Genomic DNA, 24366 nt, shown 5'->3' on the forward strand with positions numbered 1-24366 from the left:
GTCAGATGCTTGGCATCTTTCTGATGCTATGTTGTTGCACAAGTACTCTGCAATCACTAGACTGAGATCCATTCATTGCAAAACAATCGGATGAACTAATGGCTCACATTTGGCTTCTTGTCTTTGCAGTCTTGTTTCCTAAGAAAGCTTGTGTGTGTGTAAGTTCATGTGCATCTTTCCTGTCTGCCTCCTTGTATCTTTTGAAGCTATTGGCCAGTTTTAACTATATTTGACAAGTGAGTAGCAGTCCCAAGGACACCACAGGTTCAATGGAAATGGTCAGGTGAGGAAAAAAAGGTTCCCTTAGTAAAAGACAACATCGAGGAAGTGCTGCAACACCTGCTAGGCAGAAGACAATCCAGACAAGACACATCTATAGTTAACAGTCCTTCTGTGGGAATCTCTTAGGCACAGCCCACACATATTTTTGAGAACTGCGCCAGAAAATCCACAAGCAGCCAGGATTTCTTGATCTCACTGCTTATAGTGCTGCTCCTTCTGACTTTCCCCTTTTCAAGAAATTCAGTACTTTAACAAATTAAGATGAAGGACTCCCCTGACTGGAGAGAGAAGGAATGCTTAAAAATATATGAAGGCAGAGTCTCAAGGATGCATTTTTTTTTTTCAGAGGAAACACTGAACGCATATGGGCTGGTACAGAATTGCAACAGGTTGAATCTAGATAATTTGGATTTTTAGAATTAAAGCACAACCCTGTTTTTTTTTTTTTTTTTTGAGGCATGTCATACCTGGATCTGTTTCTGCTCAGGAATTTAAATCAAAACTATCCTTAAACTCCAAGTTCCCCTAGACTCACAGACCCATTTTTATGTTGTGTGATGAGCTGTACAGATTACATACATCAAGTGAGACAGATCTGATCTTCTGTGAAGAGTAAGTCAGGGGTTCCCAAAGCTGTGCAAAGTGAGTTAAAGGCAATAGTAAGTCCTTCATTCTTTGCAAGGTGACGATAAAAAAAGATCAGGAGAATCACTGTTTTTAATTTTGGCTTGTTTTCCACCAGATGGTGCTCTTTCCCTTGTCCTGAGGTAGTTGTTCAATCCCAATCAATTACTACCTAGCCTTATTAGCCCCTCTGCATCTGTTTATCTGTCTGTACCCACACTGTGCACCTGGATGCATTGCACTGGGTGACCATCTTTGGCCGGCCCCGCTTTCAAGGTCTGACTTGCAGTTGTGCATGACTGCTTTACCGGTTGTTTGGAGTCTGTTTGGTTCTTCAAAACCTTATGCTTCATTGCAAAGCTGTGATATTGCAACTGAGTCCAATCACATTGGGTCAGTACACCACAATGCTTTGTTAACACCATGTATATTCAACTTTATGGCACTATCTGAGACAAGCAAACCAAGAAATGAGGTATCCTCTGTGCAATTCCTCTTTGCATGACTGTTAGAGGTCATGAGATTATGACCTGCCATGGAATGTGTTAGCTCTTTGGAAATCATGTATTGGTTTCTCCAGACTAGGTCTGTATCTCTGTAAACAAGTGGATGACGTGCCAAATCAAAATCAAAGGCTGAGTCAAGCAGGAAACAAATCTGATTTTCCAGCGTCTATACCCTGTGACTTCCAGAGCACTTGCTGCACTTGCCTTGACACTGGGCTGTCTGCTCCCCGCTGAGGGCAAGCTTTGATCTTGCACTGGCCAGAGCCAAGGCACTTTGGCTCACCCAGAGCAGCTCACCAAAGAGCTCTTGTAACTTCCACTTTTATCTAGTACCAGGAAGACTGCCCACAAAGGAAGTTGTAAAGGCTTCATTATCTCTACTAAAAGCTCGAAAAGTATAAAAAGTTAACACAGTATACCATGACATGTTCCCTGTCCTTTTAGATGTATGGAGTGGCATGGCTCAGAACAGTAAAGGCACTGATCTACATATAATGTTCCTGGGACCTGACAAGCCTCCAGCCACCGACTGCTTAGTGGGGGCTACAGACCCAGCTTCAGCCCCGTCCTTCAGCTGTCAGCATCCTCGACCTGCTCACAGCTCTCCATAGCCCTCACCTCTGCCTTTTCCATAGATCTCCTTTTAAGAAAACTCCTGAAGTATCTAAGCATATGTTCTGCTGCAAGGTCTTTCCTTTATTTCTTTCTCCCTCTCCACATATTAGGCTCCTGTCAATCCCCACCCTACATCCCATCCCCTGTGATAGTGTATTATTGGTGGTGCTCAATGATTAAATCAGTGTCAGGAAGGGATGGGTGGGGGTTCCAACATCTGATATAAATAAATGGTGAGCAGTAGGAGCTGCTGCTTTTCTATAGGACTTCTGTGTTTTGCTCTGAATGATGTTACTGGGCTAGGAAGGAGGCAGGTAAGAGTTTGTAGCTACAGAGATAGGACTTTTCATAGGAAGTTCTTAAAGTATTTTATGAGACAGAATTACCACTCCCCCTTCACCTCTTCATGAAATAAGACAGACACTTGCCCAAGGCTTACAATGAGTCAGTGTTGAATAGGTATGCCTGGGCTTTAGCTTGCAACTTTATAATGTATTTTGGGGGCTTGGTAACAACAGCAGGCTTAGAAAGGGAAAAAAATGATTAAAGAAAAACTTGGTGAGACCAGATTACTGTAATGAACCCAAGGCTTGTAACTGTATGCCCTCCTGTCAGAGGCTGCTGATTCACATAGGTCCTTTCATCCATAGGTCAAGCACCATCTTAAAAAGTTAAGACTTTTGCCGGAAAGCTGAACTAAAATTCCATTCTACCTCTTCCTTTTTTTCCTCACCTTTTAGTGGAAAAAAAGTTTCTAACAGTGAATAATTTTAATTTCATTTTTCTTTTTTTTTTTTTCCAGATTACATGTTTTTTCATTACCCATTTGTGTTATTTATGTGCTATTGTGGATATTTAATTCAGTTAAACAGCAGAAAGCATTATATTTTCCTCACTGACAAGCAGCTGAGTCCTACAAATAGCTTTTTCACAGACTGTCCATGTGCAGGAATGGTGACTGGTTGCATGTACCTTAAGAGCTGTCCTGAGCTTCATTTTCATTCATGTTTTAGTGATGCATCAGGTCATGTTATCTGTTGTGAGGTCTGTGCATCCTGCTTTTTCAAATGCCTAGACGCTGTAACCTTCATGGTGGACAGATCCACTCTTAAGCAAAAAAGGGCAAAAATATACTCCTACAGTTGTGACTATAGTGGTAGAGCCATTGCATGTGTTTGTGCCAAATACTTTGAGAATTAATGACAGCAAATCTTCTGGCTCAGGATCTGTTTGTTAGTATGGATTGGAAAGTCTCTTTCAGTTTGGTCTTTTCCTACTTAGAAGTTTGCCCTTGCTTTAGAACCAAATCTTAGGAGTGGGCTTCTCATCTTTACTCTCCAGTTACCTTAATAATAGGATGCATTTATAGGTAAAGGAAAATTATGAGAAGAATTTAAGCTCTCATCTGATCCACTATCCAAGAGAAAAAACTTCAGAGTAGTTGTGGCTAAATGGATGCATTCTTTCCCATTCAGAGCTGCTTGATTCACCTGTCTCTGGGAATTATTTTTGCCAGATGACCCAACACTACACTGACATGTGAAAATTGATTTAGAAACAGTCACAATTCTGATGAGTATGGGATAATAGGAGTGCAGGAAATACTTGCTCATGATGCAGAAATGCAAATTGTACAGTATGTGTGCAGAATAGTTAATCCAACAAAAAAGTGTTTTACCTCAAGACAGTCACACAGTTTGAAACTGTGCTGCCCTTCCTTAGACATTTCAATTACAGCTGGATAGAGGTAAGTTAGCACTCAGAATGACAGCAAGCTGACACAATACTTTGTATTGAGACCAAAGGAATGAATAGCTTTCTTGTTACCAATCTTAAGCATGGACAGACAAAAGAAAAGGTAATCTTAAGACTTGGGAAGGGTCTAGAGATCCTGCTTCCTTCCTACACCAGCCAGCTGGGTGCAGTGGGAGGGTAGCTCCATTGCTGGGCCTGGTGCAGTCTCTTTGGACTCTTGATGTTTAGCAGTAGCCCTGGGGATAGTTAATGGGTCGAAAGTTATCAAGAGAAACTGCTTTTGCTGAGTCATAGACTTGCATAGTATAGGGAAGAAGATAGTCTTGCACTGACAGAGAGTGGTAGGTTGATCTCAGGCCTTAGTTCTATCTCAGCTCTGAAATTAACAGGCTACAAAAGCTAGTGCTCAAGTGAGGTGAAGCAGAACTCTCTGAGGAAGGAGTAGAGTCTGCCTCCCACAGGCTACCAAGGAACTGCTGTGATTCAGAGCTTATCAGAGCTGAAGTGACAAGACAAGAATGTGCTTCCAGAAAGCCTGCAGCTATGCAGCTCAGGTGGGCACTGTTCCTGGCATGGAGCTGTGGTATCGATCGCCAGGCGAGCACTATCTGGTGTCCTTGAAGTTGATGGTGCATGTCTTCTGACTTTGCCCTCTGCATTTAGATTTGGGTGCTGGTCGTTAGAGGGCTCTTTTTCTTTTTCTTTTTTTCTTTTATTTTTTCTTTTTCTCCATAGATACTACAGAAAACAGTCTGCTTAATTACCAAAAAGAACTCAAAGTCTAGGCCAAGTTCTCATCCACCACTGAAGTCGTCTGGAAAGATTTTCAAGGGCAGAGTGAGGAGTATGAGGCACTCTGCAGCACTGGCAATGGCAGTGCCCTTTGGCACCCACTGAGATGTCGTAGCTCCAGTGGCTGATGCACCATTTTCAGAGGCTGTGAGCATTTCCTGGGGAAATGCATCTAGTTGAAGGTCTCTCAGCCACATCCCTTTTTCTCTCTAGGGCATAAGAAGAGCCAAAAACCTGTACTGTATAGGTCCTGCATATTAGCAAAGCGATGAGTTTCTCTCTCCGTGTCTTTCTCAAGGGAACCTGGAAGAGTGATTCAAAGAGCTTTGGGAATATATGTTTTAATAACAACCCTGGACTGTACTTGCTGGTCTTTGCATTTGGCTCGACATTTTGTTTACTATAGTGTTTGTGAAATGGGGACAAGCCATAAACATCCATCTAGCTGCACCTCTGCAATGACATGCTCTGACATGCATGAGTATTTTCAGTGGAAGTGTTCCTGCAGCCATCTTAGATCTTTGTGGGTTCTCAAGTAATCCAGCTAGGGAGAAAAACAACAGTAACATGTTACTGAGGTCACAGGATGAATAAGATATTATGAATAGTCATGTTGGAAACAAAAGCTTTGGTGACTACTCAGTGAGAACTGTGGGGGTTGACAAAAGTTTGCAGAGCAGTTCAAAATAATAATAAAGCACATAGAAAAATGTTAGCTTGTGGATAGTTTCCAGGCAAAAAAGAGTTTCTGAATAAACTGTTCAAAGTGGTGGTTTCACTCACCTGTATTTTCATGTGAGCTGTGAATCATCTGGTCATCGTCTTGAAGGTAAATCATTAACTAAAAATTGGAGGGGGGGGAACCAATGTGTCAGGTTTACCCTATGTCCCAGAGCAGTGAATAATTGCTTTGTGCGGCTGTAGCAACTGATGGCTTAATCCCCTAAGCTTAAACTTCTCACCAGCAGTGTCAGATCTTCTGAGTGGGTCATAAATAAATGTGAATATATCTTCTTTGCATCAGAAATTTTGCCAACAAACAAAATACCTTTCTTTCCTATGCCCTTTAAAAGAAGGCATATACTAACATGCCCACATAATAACTTGTCCATTTGTGACAATGCTTTTCTCCATATCACATCTTACTGTTGATTCACAGCTTCCTTTGTGAACTGCTGGGATTTTATTTGGAAGTTTCAATCAGATGTGTTTTTATAAGCTTTTCTCAAGTATAGACTGTGAACATTTATAGGTTTATTCTTCCAGCATCTGTATTAAATGATATAATATTTTACAGGTCTGGACCTGAAAAAAGGGTATCATATAACCTGCCTATAGCCTTGCAGAAAGTCTACAGTAGAAAGAGAAATACACTCCAGATTTCCTAATATCAACCCCAGAGCCTTAAATACCCAATCATACAAGATAAACATTAAGTCTGCAATTATGGGTCCAGGCATAGCTGTCCCTAATGTGATAAGTAGCAGAAATATACCAGCACAAATTGATGGGATGAGATTGAGTGTTAGAATATTTACTTTTCTCAGTCTTAGGAAATCCTAGCATGTTGATCTGGTTTTCTTCCTTCTGAGGTAGATCTTCAGATTCTTCTTAAGTGACGCATCTCACTTCAAGTTCACTTTGGCTTTTTGGTCACTTATTTCCCCTTTCTTCCACAAAATATGAAGAGGTTTGCCACCTGTCAGGAAATTTCCAAGGGAAGAACAGAGTTAGTAGCAGCAATCAGCTGAAAGGATGAAGGTGCTTATTACACAAAAGTGCATACTTAGTAATTAAAATATTCTAAAATAACATTGTAGTTGTTTTTGTGCTTTATGTACAGTATTAAAATAAAAGTCTACCACAGGTAATTTATGAAAGCAGCTAATAATGAGTTCATTATTGCATAGCAAGCCAATGTTGCAGTCGTGGTTATAGGCCTAGCCAAGGTCTTTGATCTTCTGGTTCATTAATGTATAAATGAAAAGATTTTAGCTTTCATCTCACATTCATCAGCTAATTATCTCAGTAACTGGTCTCACTCAGGTCTCAGTCAGTTCTTATTCAAGGACTTAGCCTTTCATTTTCCATCCTCTATACAGGGAGTGAGTCACCAGAGTCATGATTTATTGTCCTTTCGTATAAGAGATTTGTTCTTTTCACAGCTCTGTCCAAGGGACTCATCTGTTTATAAAATTTGCAGTTGAAACAATTTGAGAAATACCAGGTGGTGTACCTATTTTCAGTGACACCATTGGATATTTGTTAGGAGGAGCTGATTTTAAATAGGAAAACGCAGCACTTAAGAGTTCAGCCAACCACAGGGCTGAACTGAGTACCATCAGAGCATTACTGTACTCTTCGGACTTTTTCCTCTGTTCCCAGTCGATCAGGACAGGAAACCCATGACTGTGAATAAGATTCGGTGTTAAGAGGGCATTTAAGAAAACAATGAAGTTGAATTCTTCGAACTGTGTATTGGAGTACACTGTCAGAAGTGAACAGCAAATAATTTCCTCTTGGAAAACTTTGTAGCAGTTTAAAGCTTTCATTCACTTCCAAATATTGCAAATGGCCACTTCTATTCAGATCAATTTCAGTCAAAATTATATACATTAAAAATATTCATATATTATTAATATTCATTCTCAGTTTGAAATTAATGGAATCTGATCTGGATGGTGACTTTGAAATGTGGTCTTTGTTTTATACACAGATTGTGGTTTTCATCTTGCATCTTAAAGAATATTAATAGTTACCAAATGCTGCTTGATAGATGATTGCCAGTCTCTCTCTCTCTTCCCCCATCTTTTTCATTATTTTAATAATAATAACTCAATGTCAGCAAATTGGAGGATTAAGTTCCTGACTTAGAACTTGCATACCAAATATGTTATGCTAGGATGCTAAGACATACATCCTGTGTTTCTTATTACTGTAAACAAAACAAATATCTTGAATTATGTCATTAGCCACTCACATTAGATTCTTATGTTACGGTGATAAGATGATGAATGCTTGGAACAGTAAGACTGCTGATATGCCTGCCATTTCTAGTATCATTTCTTCTTCATTGTGTCTTTCAATGAGTGATGAATCCATGTATGAACATATCATGGCTTACCTGCCTTGACTGCCATTGACTTTCTAGGGATGAGAGCTTGTGCTGGGTAACAGAGCTTGTTCTATGCAATTACGCTATATGGATAAAAATACTGAAGGTGATATTTAGCAATGGTTGGACTCATGTATAATTAATCATTTTTTTCAGGAGAATTTGCTTCTGTTATTTTTTATTTACTCTACACAATTGCACATGAACAGATGGCTGCTTTCTTTTAACTTGTACCCTTATGGATCCTGAATTCCATGGTGCCTCAGCGCCTCTACATATAGCATTATTGGAGATGTGAAAAGGGATATGATGTACAGTTTAGAAGATGAAGGGACATGGCAAGAGTATATTATATGTGGAGCATACAGCTGAACATGAGCAGGGCAAAAGTGAGCCAGATGACTAAGATAAGCTTCTTGCCAGCACGTGATAAATCATTGGATAGTCTTGTAAAGGAAGAGATGCAAGTACCATCCTTAGGAACACTTAAAACTAGTCTAGATGATAGACTAGTTACAATGGTAGTTATAATAGTAGTTTCAATTCATGAAATACACCTGATTGATCAGGGAGCTGACTTAGAGGGACAAATAAAGGCCTAAAGCCTATAGCAACCTGGTCTGATCACTTACCTGACTGTGGTTTGAGCAGGAGGTTAAACTCCTGAGGTGTCTTCCAATCTGACTTATCCTATGAAATAAATACATCCAAGCATACAGTGAAGAAAAGGAATATAAAAAGTGACTGTAGAATTTCCTTATACAGTCCATAAGTTGAAACTCCCCCTTCCCTCTGCTTTTCCCCTTTTGTTTTCTTCTTTTTTCCTTTTTTTCTTTTTTTTTCTCCTCTTTTTTATTCTTTTGTAAGTCCTGGGCATATTAACACGGTCTCCTGTGTAATTGTGTTGTGATCCAAGAACATGCTTTTTGTGCATTTTCTGTCCTTAACTAAGAATGCCCAGACGTAAGCATGTCGTGCCAGTTGCCATTTAGATTAAATCATCAATAATCATAACTAAATTATGTAATTGGCAGTAATGACAGAATAGCCAGTTCATTTTAGTAGCAATGGTGCAATCTTCTAGTACAGAAATCGACTCAAAGACTGTCCATTCTTTCTTGCAGGTGTGGCCGCTCCATAGGTGTTTCTTTCAGGTATATTCTTGAAAGGCATTTCTGCAATGTGTATATGTGTGTGGAGGTGCATGGTAAAGCCACCTGTCTGCTTAATCAGCAGCTCACTTCGCTCTTTTGAGGGGATTGACTCCCACTACTAGGGTGATTGCAGCAGACGTCGCTGCCTGTTAATGTGTCCTGGCACTTAAATAGAATTTCACACAAAATAAGCTTGTAGAGTTCTCCTGTGGAAACTGCATGTAAGTAGAAAGATTGCCTGCAGGGCATGAGACCAGCGATGGAGTTTCCTGAAGATCACAACTCCAGCTCCAAGGCTTTTGCTGGCTTACTAGAAGAATAGGGAGCAGCTCAAGAAGAGACTCACTCCTTTGAAATTCAGGGCTGTGTTGCTGTGGGTCACTGAGTCTAGTTTGCAAACCACAGAATGAGTCCTAGTAAAGTCTCTACAATTTTTCTCATTCTTTCCTCCCACAGATGCACCATGCCAGCTGCTAAAAACCATTTCAGAAAGGGCATGGGAGAAACCCGGGTGAAGGTTTTTCTTTCTAAATAAATTAAGTAATTAATTCTGAGTAATGCAATGTTGCATAGTAACCCTGTACAGGGGTGATGAGGTGCCAGCTTCATGCCAGTGTGCCTGACTGCAGTACCAGTGATACTGTTCACATGGTCACTTTCCACAATTTAACAGCCTGGTTGGTAAAAGGCAAATGCAGCTCTTCAGTGTTCACTGATCAAACAACCCCACAGCTAACTAAAATTGGCCCCTTCTTCTGGGGAAAAAAGATGTACACGTACTTTCAGCTGGAAGCAATGCACCAAATGTCAGGATCAAAAAAAATGAAACCTTTGCAGAGTAAAAGGCATCTGGATAATAAAGCTATTGGACACAGACAGCCGATCTCAAAGACTATTGCAACAGAACTCAAAGGACAAAGGCTGAACTTCTGTGCCCCTCAAGTTTAATTAGCTTGATAAACACTAGTACAATAGTCTGGTATGTGCAAGACCTTCGTTTATGGGGTCCCTACTTAAATTTGTAGAGTCTTCATATCTAGACATATCCACTGAAACTTGGAATGTCTTGCAAACAGGAATGCATTCATCTTCATAGTGTTACAAGAAGAGTAATCTTATTAGCATCATAGACTAGATAGACCTAGAGACACAAATTGCTGAAAGGCTGTGGCAGAACCCAGAGGAATAACCCAGGCCTCTGAAGTCCTATCTATGTCCTGCTTAGCAAAAGTATCTGCTCCACAGTACAAGTTTTGTAGTGGGAACCAGCTGACTTTCTATGAGGTCAGTGTTGCTTATTTGCTTAGTCTATCCTCCATCTCCAGTAGAACCATATTTGCCCTGGACACACTAGCACTGAACATGCGTATGACCTGATGGATAGCATACTGGTATGGCCGACTAAGGGATGTGGAGGAAACTCTCGGGACATCATATATTTCCTGAAGGATTTCCTTTTAACTGCTAGCAAAGTGGAAGTATAGTAAGGAAAGGGTCCATTGTTTCAATTTTGTTGTACAAACAAATAAAAGTACTTGCAGTTCCATGGAATTTTAACACAGTTAATCATAAAGCTGATATTTGCATCTCACGGGCACTGAGCATTGTGTAGGTATCGGAGTTGGGATAAACTGGTTTGGAAAGGTTTGCTTGCTATAACTATGTTCAGGGGTTAACCCCCCCATCACCACCCCAAGATGCTGGCAAAGGAAATCCTCTCATAATCGCAAAGACTGGAAGTTAGCCTATGAATTGTTCACACCTCGTGCTATCTTGCAGGTAGCTGCTTGCTTTGAGATGTCCCCAAAAGATCTGTTCTGGTATGATTCCTAAGGCTAACTTCAGCCATGAAGGGTTGGGTTTTTAATGTCCTTTGTACCTATGCAGTTCTTAGACCCTTCATTCATTTCTGTGAAGCTATTCCAACTTTGCCTTATGGCAGATGCATCCACTCCCTGACTCCAAATGCTGAAATCTTGGAGGCTTCTTTAATAGCCTTTCCCAAATACATGAATGTACCCATTTGAATGCACTCAGCTCACATTTATGCACCAAGACAGACATATGCATAATGAGTTTCTTACTTTATCCCCTCCTCAGTCATTCAGTCATGCAATGCTCACCCACATGCATGCAGACATGCATGAAAATGTACTCATACAGAATCTTATTACTCTTCACTGCCATGAAGAGTGAGAAGCTCCCATTGAAGAACTTGGTCACCCACATATTCATGCTGCTCTGGGTGTCTGTTGGGTGTATTCCTACTTGAGCAATCCAGGGGAGCAGCACTGGTGCCATAGATTCCTCATAACTTATCAAATCTATGATCTCCCAGTCAGACGCTCTGCACCCCAACCTGTCTGTATTCTCAGTTGAGACCTGTGTTGTGCCGTCCTGTCCTTGAACTGCTTTCGATCTAAATCTGGATGTGGGTATTTTTGCCCAGGGATGCCCTTGACTCCTCAACTCTAATTTTGCCCCACTGTATGGATTACAAAGGTGACTGCCTTGAAAAGTAGTTGATTACAGTGTGAATGATTTCCATGTTCACATAACTGGCCCTGCCATCCCTTTTCATTCCCATTTTATTGGCTCCTTCTGTCCTTATGACATATAACTGGTCTTTTGGCAACCTGTTGTCCTTACTTTTAAATTTTCTGCTTTCCCAGCACATAAAAGAAACCACACATGCTCCTCGTAGGTCTCTGCTGGAGATTGTCTCAAATCGAATCCTCTCCTCTGAACAGCTTTTAAGTTCGGGAATGTTCAAACCATTTAGATGTACAAGACCCTAGCGGGCTCATAGGGAATCCAACACTTCAACTGGGAAAAGTTTAATTTGATAAGAAGCACTGTTAGAATTGGCATTCTGCAGCTGGGAGTCATTTACCAATTTCTAGGTTTCCTAAAAGATTTGACATTATATGCTGCATATAAAATGCCATAATGAAATACAGACACAGAGTCACTGATGAGGACCTAGGTGCAGGAATGAACTTGAACTCTTGTCCAGCCAACCTACAGTGCTTATCCCCACTTTTTCTTATATTTGTAGCTCAATAACAAGGTATCCACGTGACACAAGCCCTCTTCTAAGCTCTTCAACTGCGCTCCAGTTCCTGTCTCTGTAAATCAGTGCCACCTGGGGGCTTACACAGTGATTTGTAGTTACAAATGGTCCTAGCACAAACATACATCTATATTCACCAAATTTGGGGAGTGAGAGGTGCAACAGTCATAGGAATGGTTGTGCCTCTCCTGGCCCCTGTGGTTTTCTCATGTCTTGGTTTATGAATGTAAAAGGAAAAGTATGTTTATCTCACCATATTTGTGCTCCTTTGTTTAATCTTTGTGCATTACTTTGTGTTTTCGTTCAGTGAAAGATAGTTTTATGGTCTCAAAAAGGTTTTCTTTTGCCTTGGTCCTGGCAGCATCAAGGTATTTGCTAGGAGATTCAAACCACAACAGATAGAAAAGACCCATTAGGTCATTTTGCCCTGTCTATTATTTAACACCTACTATTGCACTGTTATGAAGCTTTTTCTCTGAGAGATCATTGCACCATCAGTGTAGCCTCATAATAAAATTTTTGACTCCTGAAAAGGCGATATACACAACTATATTAAAAAATGCTGTTAGATATACATTGCCAAAACCTCACAGAAATCCATGGAACTGCACCAGTTCATATGGGCAGAAGATAGTCTTATATATAATTTCTTACCAATTGGTCCTGTTGACTCTTTACAAATTTTTCACACTTTTCTTTCAAATGAGAAGCAAAACATAACTGATGCTGCACTGGATTTAATGGTCTCCTCAGTGCTACACATCTTTTTATTTGCAACAGACATTATTTATTAATATTAATCTCTCTCCCCATTTCTCATAGGAGTTTACTCCCAACATTTTGAGCAGCAATGGAAACTCTTGCACAGAGTGGCTGGATGACACTTCTCTGTTACATTGAGTTGGTTTGACCTGCACACTGAGGAGTCTCAGACAAATACATAATTAATAATAAGCCTCTATTCTCTCTAGGATTTGCAATTTTTTCTTTCAGTGTTTGTGTAAGCAGTTCATGTTTGCCCTGCTGGTTCATTCTGGCCCTTTTTTACTCTTTTCCATGGAAAACTTAACTTGTTATTTATTATTTTATTTGGTTTCTTCCCTATCCCCATTCTATTTCTCAGTGCAGGTGTCTATGGTTTTTTTCTGTGAATATCTCTCTCAGAGCATGGACGGTTTTGCAGTGAGCCTTGCAAAGATCCTTGCATATTTTTTCCTGGAAGTCCTTAAATTAACAGATGCACACTAGATTTTGCCTTTTCTTTACCTTTAGACTGCCATGATGAAAGAAACCACTGTGACATTTCCAAGAAAATGTCCATCCCTTGAGCTGCGATGTGTGAAAAGGAGAGCAAAGGGTCAAGATGGGGGGGCTCCTCCCCAGGAGCAGAAGTGGTGCTTCAGTGGTACTTTCTGGCTGGCAGCTGGCTTTGCTGGGGAAGGAATTTGAGGGGGCTTGTTTTTATCCCTTTGTTCATCAGGTTGTCCAGTACCCCTTTTGAGGCATATCAGGATTTGCAGGACATCTCCTTTTCATCAGGAGAGTGTACAGAACCAAAAGGCTTTCTTACTCGATTACTTTCCAGTTATTCAGTTCCAGTTTACAGGAAGTTAGGGTCTGTCTGATGACTGGGATGTGTGTGAAGAAGCTGAAGATGTATTAACATACATTCATAGCTGTGTTGGTTTAGAAATTGAACCTTCGTAGAATTGTATGCAAAGCTGATAATTTCTTGTGACCATTGCCTAGCTCTCATCATTACTACCTTTACTTAAAATTTATCCAAATGGTGACCAGCAGAGCTATAATGGGCTTCTGCTTGAGGCTGAACATGTTTGGAAAAATCCAGACAAAATGCTTAGGCTATTTTCTAGACTGATGCCACCATTTGTTCATATTAAAAAAAAAATCAATGTTTTCCTTCTTTTCTGGGAGAAAAGGAGTCTGATTTACAGAACTGCTAAGATCTGAAATGGAAGTGAATGGGAGCTGTGCTTTCAGTACTTTACATAACTATAGAATACGAAGTGCTCTAAATACATGGTGCTTAGGCATCTCAGAATGGATACCTTGAATTATTAAACACCTTTATCTTGATCTTTTTGGCATTCACCATTAAAACATATTATTACTTTCTCAGCTTACTAGGGAAGCATGAAAATAAATAAATAAATGTTTTGGTGCTAATGCATTAATATAATATAATACACTAATGTACATATATTAAATGTTTATTTACATTATAAATAAATGTGTTACTATAATACCTCCAATACCATGAGATGGACACTATAAGAAAACTCATGAGGAAATGAATAGAAGTTTTCAGAGTAAGTTTGATTCATGTGCAGCAAATAGAGCTCAGGGCCACTCCCTGAATGCATAGTATTGGCTAGCTTCTCTTCGAATGAGTACCATCTTGTCTGTGGCTTAAGTATTTGTCACAATGTTAATAATGTTCTTCTAGTTCTGTTTCTTGTGTACAGTTTCTAGGTTTTGAATAAGTGATGTTGAAAGATAGGTGTTTCAACACTGGGTATCCTGCAGGTTAAGTTCACCAATGAAACCTTTAGATCCCCTGTACAGACCTCTGCCAGTTGTACTGAGAGTAGCTGCTGGGCCAAATGTGGGACTCACTGGAAAAATTGCCTTTTAGGAGTGTGGATGCACAGGAATAGCCTTTGTTAGCTGCTGGGAAAGAGCTGTGAAGCCAGGAAGTGGAGAATGCTCAGTGCAGAAGGAAGTTGCAGGGAAAGTGGCTCTTCATCATGGAATCCATTGTGTGGACTATGATTTGTCAATGAGCTTTAAACTGTCTAATTTTGGTTGGATTTTATTGGGAATGGTAAATAGCACAACCTTAACTCAACAGCCTGTTGTAATCAGTCCTTGCTTCAAATGTGAGTGTTCCTGAGCTTTCCAAAGAAAAGGCAGGAATATTTTTTACTATGAATACAAAGAACCACATTTTTTCCCCATTTTTTTTGTCAGAAAAACATACACTATTATGGATGACAATTATTCAAAATTCTGTAGCAAAGCAAATGCCCATGATGGAAAATTTTCAATTTAGCCAAACAGCTAAAGGCTAGTATTTGGCAAACTGTAAAGAAAAAATTAAAAGGTCTTGCAAGCCTAAGTAATGGGCAATCTTAGTAATAGGTGGTGCTTGCCTATAACATTGAACACAGTTTGGAAATAGCATCTGTCTTGCTCCTTCTGGCTTCTCTAGTGATGTTTTTACAGAAAGTCTATTATTTTACAGCAAACTTTATGAATCACTTCTGGTTTTGCTGCAACAGAATGAAGCCAGGAATATCATACTCTGAATTCTCTGATTGCTTGGCATGTCTAACCTACCTATCAGCTTCTTACACTCTCCTTTTGATATTCCACTGGAATTTAACAAATGAAACAGAGATTAATATTAATGGAAAAGTAGAAATTACCATACATTTGTTCTCTGTTTTCATCAGGTGTCAGACACTACAGTAACAGACGCTAATTTAAGAATCTAGACAGATTTAGATAATTTTCTCGATGCTTGATGGCTATAATTAAATTAATTCTAGGAATCTGCACTGACACTTCTGCCATACTGTGAATGTGACCTCCTAGGTCCTAATTATAGAGGTTTTCATGTTTTCTCTGCCACCTAGGATTGTGTGGGGACCAAAATTATGTTAATTTTGTGGCTGCAGTGCTGGAGAAGGATATGCAGAGGGAAAGATCTGCCAGTCTCCGAAAGCCACCCGTAATCCTCTCTGTGTTGAACCACATGTAAGTGTCAATAAGCATACTTGGGAGCATGGGGGCAGCATAGCTGGCCAGGCAGGGCAGTAAATTTAAGGAGCCACCACCCTGTGTGGCACCCTGCTTTTGAAAATAGCACACTACTAAATAATGCATGCTGGTGTGCCGGCCAAGTTAGCCTCACCTTGCCCAGACCTGTTGGTACAACATGCTTTTTTGTTTGTCTGGAAGTATTCTGGGTCTTAACAACCACAGCTGTCTCTGCCCTTGGGAGCTGAGACAGAAAAGGCTTACAGCCACACAAACAGAAAGTGACACACCAGTCTAAGTACTGTATTTGAACCAAATTTCTGATGCTTTTGCTGGTGTCCTTTCTAGCAGTAGGGAAAGTCTGATTTCCCTAGCTATGTTGAGATCCAGTGGTCACATCCTCCTGTGGTGCTTCTGCAGCATACGGATGAGATGTATTTCAGTGTGACTCTTTAATCTCCCTTGTTTAGCTTGGTGGGACCATGTAAGAGGTAGGTTCCTTGCTAAAGACGTCCTTCCTGGGAAGGGAAGTGCTCTTCATTGCTTTCTCATTTTTTGCTTACTTCTTAGCTTTTTCCTGATCTCCTGCTCTGGATTGATCATTCATGCTGATATGATGATAAGACATTATTTTGATGATGAAAGCTCTAGTATAAATACTCACCAAGACATGAACTGGTATGCAAATACTTAGACTCGGTGACATGAATGCTTAGAGAAATCTTATAGTTACTAGACCTACTTATGAAAATTCTAAACAGTTGCTTAGCTGTTTTCAGTGACTCTTTAACCCTTGGTGTTGTAACTACAAGACAATACTGCTCTCCAAGACAGACCTTTACGGCCTTCCTTCTTCCTCAAGGACAACTTTCTTTGATAGGCAAGAATCAAGGTGAGCAGCCATGGAACTTCACCATAACCTGGGTGAAAAATGATGGGATCTTCCCGAGCAACACTTGTACACAGGTGCACCTTATCTGTGTGAACAAAAGCAATTCAGGTTTTAATGTAATTGGTGTTAGTGTGGATGATAGGAACAAAGGTGACATTCCTTGAGTCTGAGATCTACTATTTATCTTGAAATCAGGTTCAGCATAAATAATGTGTGAAATGTTTCCCCTACACTGACAATGAGCCTTGATTAATAATTAATAGTATCTCTGGATGTTGAAGGATAATTCATTCCCTGTGCTTGGTAAATCTAGCACTGAGAAAGCTTGTCAGCATCTGTCAGGAGGGAGATTTATGATGAGACCTGGAACCAAAAGTGAACAAAGACTGGAAAATTCACTTCACACAGGCCACTGAACTGTCACTGTATAATAACATTCAGCACTTCTTGCGTTTTATGCATACGAGTTAATGAAACCTCAGATCCTTCCTACGTTGCTACATTTTTAGCTGTTTTCATGTTAGATGCTTTTTCTGACTAGTGAAATAATGACAGGTGAGGGTTCACATTTTCATTTAGGTACCTCGCTGCCTGCTCAAGTTCGGGTTGCAAGCTGGAGGGGTAACTCACACACGGTCGAGGAAAACTTTGGACTCACAACTCTTAGAACTGTCTTGCAGGCATGGATCTTCTGTGAGGAACAGCCTTTCCTTGCTCTTCACCCCAGCTGAGAGTTGAACTGATGACTGAATTACTGAAAGGTCTCTAATGCAATGCCCAAGCTGTGGCTCAGAGAAACAAGCAAAAATATTTTGCCAGACTTCCACGGGCTGTGGAGCAGGTGCCTTAAGAAAAGTTTTACTTTTCCCCTGCTGATCTTAACCTTCAGAATCAGAAAGGTTAAAAGCAGAGAAATGTAAAGCTGAGCACTCATCTGCTGATTTTCTGCCCTGCATGTAGCTGAGTTTTCATACTTAACCACGTGTACATATACTGTGATGATTTTTTTCCTCATTTTGATTTTACTTTCTCTCAGATACCCTTAGAAGCTGCAAGACGAAGAGACTCCCCTTTCTGCAGGCTCAGGCATTTCGCAGGATGCTGAAGATATGAAAAGAAAGAATTGAGCCCATGATATTGGCTCACCCAGTCTACCTCCCTGCCAGCCCAGGGTTATTCCACATTGTGCATCTCCTAATGTTATTTCCAGGCTAATTTTAATTTAGGACATTCCTGCTTTTCACTTCTCCTCATTCTAATTATAATCTCCCTATCTACCTGAAATAACCTCCATTGCAAAAAAGGGTTGGTCTTAAAAAAACAACTACAAAGAAATCAATCCCTCATCCATTACCAGGTTTTTCTTTTGTTCTGGAGCCACGCGTGTAACCCGGTTAGACCTGTTCTCTTTGAATACTGAGGACTGAGCTGGCCTTATGCAAATAATCCCAACCTCATCTTGGTTGTTGTCGTTGCAGACCCAATCAAATGAACAGGAAGTGACCTAAGGAATTTCCCTATTGGCTGCCTGAGTGTTCAGCAAAATGTTTTAAAATTAATATCACATCCATTTATCTTCACTCCTGGGAGTCTTTAGGAGACATAACCTAGTACCTGTGTTTACCCAACCTACTGTTCTGTAGACAGTTTTCTCATTGCGTCAGTTAAGGATTTCTACTCCAGAATCTGCAGCTAAATGAGGTAAGGTGTTTGGGGTAATTTTTTTTTAATTTTTTTTTTTTTTTTTTTTAATATACTTCCTTCAAATTAACACCAGTGAAAATAAAAAAAAAGAGAAGTGTCTACTGGACTCATGGTGACCTTACCGAGCCCTTCCCTTCCCACTTTGGAACAGCAGCTAAGCTCACTTTATGAAAAGGCTTTTTAATGTTACAATAAAGACTTCTGTTTTCCTATTTTGAACTTGTATCTTACTTCTGCTTAAATATTTCTGTTGTGTTTATGTTTATTTGGGGCCAGATCTGCTGCCTTTACTTACCCAGAATGTCATTGACTTTGAATTGAGCTAGTGGCTTCATCAGGATTACTTAAAGTTTCCTGAGGATCCTTTTTGTTATGATGTATCTAATAATATTCTGGGTCCTAAATCTGCTGCTTTTGTCCGCAGAGTGGTCATCTGTTCAGTAAGGCAAGGGGCGAGAAAGTGGACCTTCTCAATACTATTGAGAGTCCTGGTGTCGCAGAACTGGGAGACACTTTACAATTGACGGTGTTTCTGTTGCTTTTAGTGATGAAGACATTGATGGTGATCATGCTGATAACAAAAAATCCTAAAGTTTATTTATAATTTGGCTTGGTTTTATCCTCAAGGCAATTTCTTGGCAATTTCTTGGCAATTCCTGTGGTGAGGGGTGTTCTGCTGATCTTAGTCCCTTTTAAGCTAAAGCACCACTCAGAACCCAGCTCAAGCATTGGGCAGGTAAATACAGTGTGAGTAGAGGCCTGCAGTGTCTTTGCTTGTTTAATTTGTTTCTCTTCCAATGGTAATTTTATTTGAATAGAACCAGAATTGGCCCCTTAAGGTACAGACACAGCTGTTTAAGTGAAGTTAGAAGTGAATGTAAAGAAAAAGTTGCTCAAAATCTATGTTGATTTTATAAAATGTGTATAATGGCCTTAGTGATAAATGTTTGCATTTCACTATATGAGACATTTTAGGTACATACTCTTGTGTATATGGTTATAAAGATATTGAATTTTATCAGTAATGTGCTTCTGGATTACTTAATCTAAAAATACCATACGTCACCTTTGCTTCTAAAGTACATCCATCTACCCTTTTTTTCCTGTTCTTTAGACAATGAAACCAGTTCATAATGACAGAAATGAACGTTGAGGTAAAAGTTTCATTTAGTGATTTTATTTGTACTTGTGTTACATAGGACTGTGTTAAATATACGTCTCTTGCACCAGTATTTCCTGTAATTTGTGAAAACTTTAGCGGAATAAAAAAAAATGCACTTCTTTAAGTTTTGTTTTGATAGCAAATTTGCGGGTAGCAATTTAAGCCAGTTTTCTGACATCTGTTTTGCACTGTAGAAAATACCAGAGCTGGAAAATAGAGCAGTTTTATATTTAATGCAAATGCAGAAACCAAAGAAAACAGTTGCAATTAAAACTAGAAAAACAACATGATTAATGTGTTTCACCAACAAATATCACAATTAATGACAGTTTAATTCCTGGCCCTTACAGTTTTCAAAACTAGAAGTGATTGTTGCGATAACAACATTAGACTTCCCAGAATTTTTCAGAGTTTAATTAGCTGACTTGAAGCAGAGCTTATCTTTTAGAAAACTTCCAATTTAAAAAATGAAAAAAGTCCAGAAGTCCAATGACGGGAAATTCACCAGAACTTTTAACTTTTTTAAGTGCCCCTGCAATTAAATACCATTCCTCTAAAAATATTTTATCTCATTTTCAGTCTGACATGGTCAGCTTCAAAATTCAGCCACCTGATTTTGTTGTCTTTTGATGGTTAGCGTGAAGTTCTCCTGAGTGGCAAATTTCTGTTCCTTGTGTAGGTAGCCGGGGACAAGACTTTCCTTAGCCTAGTCTTTGATAACTGCGGTAGTCCAAGCTCCACAAGCTATTCCCTCTCATGGAAAAACACACCACAGTGAAAACCTCTAGCACCTCAGCCTGTTCCACTGTAAGCTTTTCCATCCTTTAATCACTTCAATGGTCCCCACTAATTTTTCAACGTCTGCTGTGAAATTGGGATTTTAGGACCGGACACAGGCTGCAGGAACAGCAGTGCCAAGCACAAAGGTAATATGAATCAATATACTGGGAGTTCAGGGTCAGTGGTTTATAAAGTGTGCCAAAGGCTTTCTTAGAGTCATCATCCTCCAGACCCCCTTCTCGCCTTTGAGCATTGGTCCTACATGCAGAGATGGTGTTACAATTAGTAGGGTTGATGTTGTTTGCTTGCATTTTTTTTTTCATTTTTTTTCCAGTCCTAATGTCATTTGTAAAGCCTCAAAGAGTGGTAAAAAGGTATATTTTTCCCAAGTCATAGTAGTAAAGGATCTCATATCAGACCAGAATAATGCTTTGTTTGCCCCAGCACAAATTAGGTAGCCCTCCACAGCAATTTATAGGATGACAACCATACATATTACCCTAGTCATGGTGAGATCAGGTATAGGACGTGGTCTGTTTAACATGGGATATTATTATCCTCTTGTCACCTGAGAGAATACGCTGTGGTATTGCCATAGTAATTTCATATTACTTCAGATATTCTCGGCGTGTTGTGAGTTTTCAGCAGTGGTGGAAACAGACAATAGGACAGTTGGACAAAGACAAAATTAAGTCGTTTGGCTCCCACTGAACTGCCTTAATTTTTTTTCATTCCCAATGAATTTTATTGTTAACATCAGTACTTGTTCTGTCTGTCTCTGAGAGAGATCAAATTTAAAAGAAAAACCATCCAGAGACACAGATGAAGAGAGAATAGAGAGGAAAAAGGAGGATTTCTGTAGGCACGTCTGTGTCCAGATAGGACTGACGTGTTAGCCTGTTGCCTGTCCCACAGCAATTCACACAAAAAAACCCTGCAAGGATGAAATTCTACACCTGCTGAAGAAGCGAATATTTATGTACAATCCTCACAGAAGAGGATTAATGATTTTATTGCCTCAGTGAACTTAGACAACTGCCCATGAGCCATGACATCTTTCCAGAACCGGCGCTTACCTTCCCTCCCTTGCTCACCCCTTACACACTCTTTATAAACATGTCTAACTTATGAACCAAACCGTTCAGTCTTCTCCCAGGCAAACTTTCCACTGACTGCAGTGTAACCTGGATCTATTCTGTGGAGTCTACAGTTATGTGCTTTCTATTGCTGTTTACTTGCCTAGATTCAATTCCCACACAAGTGTCCAAGCTCTTTCTGCAATATAATGAATATCATCTTTGTGAACTTGAACAATGACCTACTGTATGGACAGACAGGTTGGAAAGTGGGTGCTACAGGACAGACCTGTCTGGCTTAAAAATTGGTCAGTGTGCTGAGACCAAGCTATGGATAGAGACCAATGACCCCTTCTTATTCTAATAGTAATGTGACCACCCTTTATAGGATTTTCTGTGGTCTTGCAGTGCTCTCTTTCTCATCAGCCTTCCTACACTTGTAAAGTAGGTATTCTTGTTGAGGACTAGGTGTTCCTGTGGCAAGCAGCACATAAAAAGAAAAGGGTCACAAACTTAATTGTCACTTGTCATTGCTAATGACACACAGTATTAGGATGTGGTAGAACCAAGTATAAAGGCTTTTCTGTACATGAGGAAATGAACAGAAATGCTAAGGATTTTTGTAGCTTACATAGTTCGTGATGTTTTGTGAAGTCTCTGCCCAGCCTCACAGCTTAGTTGCTATTGAACTTTCAAGCATAAACTCATGGAGTTTTCTTCCTAATAATAAGTGCCTTGTGGGCACCAGTGAAGTCCAACACCATCTTTAGCAAAGCAAGCTGGTTTCAGCCGCTCACCAGCCTCAAGGGCGCTTCAAGACCTCTAACCACAAATGTCTGCTTCTCTTTCTCCCTGTCCCTGCCTTCAGCACACTCTGCAGCTTACATGTATTTTGGCCCCTGATGAACCAAGGATTTATTTCAGTAAGTTTTCAAAAAAAGGGTGCATTGCAAACTTGGTAAGGGTGAAATTCATAAGTAACACTGATGATAGAAAGGGTAAGCAAAGAAGGGTTTGCTCACACAGCTGGTATATGGAAAAGTAAGATTAATTTGGTTTCTGTGGAAGTCATCAGGAGTCTGTCTTAGTATGAGAGCTGCTTTGAGCTCTACTGGGGATGCAGCTTGCACCAAATCCCTCACTGAATGCCTAAAATACTTGGGACATTTGTTGTTTGTTGGTCTATGGATGGGTGAGAATGAGTAAACATGGAGTCATGTAGCCAGTGGAGCAATCAACTGGTATTTGGCATTTTGCATGTCTCCCTCTGAGGAAGAGCCCTCAAAGGCTCCCTTTCCAAAAGCTGACATTGCATGTGGTTATCGTTACCTATTCCTCTGCTGATCTTGTGAAATGTGTTCCATAGGAAGGAGTATGAGAACTGGTAGAGAAAACAGCTAGCTGGGGCTGGATGATCACTGGTTATAGACCAATAAGATGGGGCAATACAAGAGAATTACTTTGCAGTGGAGAAAAGAAAGTAATTGTGCTTAAAGGATCTGCAAACACATAGAATAAAAGAAAAGTTCCTGCCTATTATGGAGAAAGGATACAGACATAAAGACTTGAGGTATTTCCTCAGCTCACAATGAGATGTAGCCAGAATAGTCTTCTGAGCCCCTACAAGTCTGTGAGGAATAAGCAACTATGTGCAAATTGTCCAAATTACTAGTGCCATCACCAGAAGAATTGTTTTAGTTTTTTAAAACTGCTCTGGGTTTTCTTTCATCTAGCAGTGAGCAGGTAACTAATTTATATAGCTATATAATTAACGAACCTATGTAAAACTGCTCAAGATGCTATGGTCAGGAATCAGACTAAGTCCATTATATAATGATTACCCCCAAACTTTCTTAATGATTTTTACTGAAACATATAATTATTATTACACAACAGTTTAGAATCTTGCATCTTGATGATGCACTTTCAAAGTATGCTTGGTTAAGCAATTGTCTCATAGATTGGCATGGCTATGCAGGGGCTTTATCAGGGAGTCAAATTCTGACACATTCAAGGGCGCTGCTCTGATATCTTTTGCAGTGGTATCTAACACAATACTCACATAAAGCAGACTTTACTTGTGATATTGCCAAGCAGCTGCCCTGACAGAGGAAGATGAAAAAGTTTTAGAAGACTGAATTAATAGGTGATTAGATTAGTGAGGTATCCTTACAGACTTACCAAAAGCAGGATGTAGAAAATGAAATAGATATAATTTTTCCTTCATTTAGTGACTTGTAGATATCCATACCCTCCCTAAGACTTTTTTGATGAAGCTGTAATGCTTTGTAAGAACAGGTAGAAACTTCTCTTCCTTCTTTAAAATCTCAAATGATTAAATGTTTTTGGATGATAGTCAAATTGTAGTCAATCCAGTAAATTTTTCTTAGTCTGCCTGTAGCCACTCCCAATATGCATACACTCACAAAACCATACTGCACTAAGTACATGCACATGCACATCCCTTATCTCCTGCACAGGCTTTCTTGCCTTACTTTTTAAGATAGAGAATTCAAATATTTGCCCCAATTTCAATCAATTTTGTTTGCTCCTTCATTTAATCATTCAAAATGCAAAGCTATTTGTATTTGGTATATATGTGTATTTTGTCAGTAGGTATAAATGAGTGACTAGCATTGTCCTGCAGAAAGTGAGGGGCTGCTGATGCCAAGACTCCTAGCCTGAGCTGCCTGTGACTTCCATGCCTGCTGGTTTTGCCCTGTGCCACAGTAGTTTTTCTTGCAGGAACAAGTGCACAGCCTGAGAGCTGGGGTACCCAGGGCTGCCCTTCCCCAAACCCCAGACTATGAGCAGCAGGCCTGCAGCTCTAGCACCAGCCAGGCTCTTCTATGCTAGCATTGATGTAATGGAGGGATGCACAGACTCAAAGGTGTTAACATAATGCTGCTATTCATGTGACAAGCTAAGAGGGCTTTGGGTCGTTTAGAATCAAGGTATCAGCTTGCCTTATGCTATGACACATCTTCAATATTAAAAATGTTACGAATATTTAATCATTAAGGGTAAAAAGAAAAGAGAAGAAACTCCCCAGC

At 39.9% G+C, this 24366-nt stretch overlaps 1 protein-coding gene across 3 annotated transcripts in view; it reads left to right on the forward strand.

The window, feature by feature from the left end:
• Positions 1–18073: 18073 nt before the first annotated feature.
• EHF (ETS homologous factor) overlaps positions 18074–24366 on the forward strand; it is a 35112-nt gene continuing 28819 nt past the window's right edge. The window contains exon 1 of one of the 3 annotated variants that reach the window (XM_075030895.1): positions 18074–18292. The gene's annotated coding sequence lies outside the window, so the exon portion shown is untranslated. The remainder of the gene's footprint in view (positions 18293–24366) is intronic. The other 2 variants (XM_075030897.1, XM_075030898.1) reach the window with 2 other exon arrangements.

Source organism: Buteo buteo, chromosome 6 (assembly GCF_964188355.1).
Source record: "Buteo buteo chromosome 6, bButBut1.hap1.1, whole genome shotgun sequence".
Taxonomy (NCBI): Eukaryota; Metazoa; Chordata; class Aves; order Accipitriformes; family Accipitridae; genus Buteo; species Buteo buteo.